This window comes from Grammomys surdaster, unplaced genomic scaffold (genome assembly GCF_004785775.1).
Source record: "Grammomys surdaster isolate TR1022 unplaced genomic scaffold, NIH_TR_1.0 65, whole genome shotgun sequence".
Classification (NCBI taxonomy): Eukaryota; Metazoa; Chordata; class Mammalia; order Rodentia; family Muridae; genus Grammomys; species Grammomys surdaster.
Window position 1 is genome coordinate 8,510,529 of NW_021604567.1, and position 1,455 is coordinate 8,511,983.

Genomic DNA, 1,455 nt, shown 5'->3' on the forward strand with positions numbered 1-1,455 from the left:
TATGGAATAGTCTTTCTTTTGTATTTAGTTGACTCGTAGGAATCACGAATGTTCTGATAACTTGTTTTAAATAGAAGCATTTTTCTACCTCTTGTACCATAGCAAAATAAGACAGAAAAAAAAAAACAGTTTTTCTCATTTCTTTGAACAATCACATGATATTATAAATAGCACATTTTCATTGTTGGAGAAAACTTTGCTTCATGGGCTTCAATTTCTCTCATGATAATTTTAATTTCTTTATCTTTAATTCCCCTAATTAGTGATGGATTTATTTTTCATTTACAATGACTCATTTTGTATTTACTATTCTGTGCTTTATAATCATTGAGTTTATATTCTATGGAATTTTATATGGTTTTTTAACACTAGATTATGAGTGAGATAAGAATAATATGAGTGGTTAAGGGGTTGAAATTATGAAAGACTCATAATTTCAAGGATATGAACAAATCTAACTCAATGAATTATATAAAAACACGATAAAAGATGTAATTTAATAGAAATCATATTATCTAATAAAAATAAAGCAGAGTATTATATTGTAAATAAAGGAACATAGGAATTAATAGTAATGGCACATATTAATTTGTAAAGCTTCTGTAGACATATAGTTATATATTCTAATATTTATAACATGTAAATTATTGGTTTGGTCCTTTGGATTGAATGGAATACCCTCACACATATTAGACAGGGACTCTAAGAATGAATTATATCATATGTTATGCATTTTGTGAATTCCAAATAAAAGATGTTATCAGAGTTCAGACAAAGGTGTGTCTCTACCAAAGACCTCTATATCTGTTCCGTAAGTTTTCATTTCACTTCCTATTGGATGGACCATGTAGAGATGATATTTATAGCACTTCATTTATTCTCTGCAAAGGGCATGATCAATACAAGTGTACAGAAAGAAAATCATTTACCAGAATCAATTTGAATTTGAAAACATTTAAGCTTCCATGAATCTATGGCTATTTAATATGATGATACCTCTTCCATCCAAGTGTTTCCGTGGAATAAACAGTATAAATTATACAGCAACCCCAGGAGTGAAGAGCTTTCATAATACCATTAGTTTTGAAGTAGAATCTCTTGGAACAAAGTTTCTAGCAGTTTTCCCCTATAATATTTGTGCTTTCACATCTCATGTAGGAAAAAATTATAAGAATGCATCTCAAATAATAAAATACTTTAACATCTAACCTTTTACTTATTCAAAGTATATAATCAACAAATTAAAAATAATTATGCTGAGCGGTGGTGGGGCATGCCTTTAATCCCAGCACTTGGGAGGCAGAGGCAGGCGGATTTCTGAGTTCGAGGCCAGCCTGGTCTACAGAGTGAGTTCCAGGACAACCAAATCTACACAGAGAAACCCTGTCTCAAAAAACAAAAAAAAAAGAAAGAAAGAAAGAAAGAAAGAAAGAAAGAAAGAAAGAAAGAAAGAAA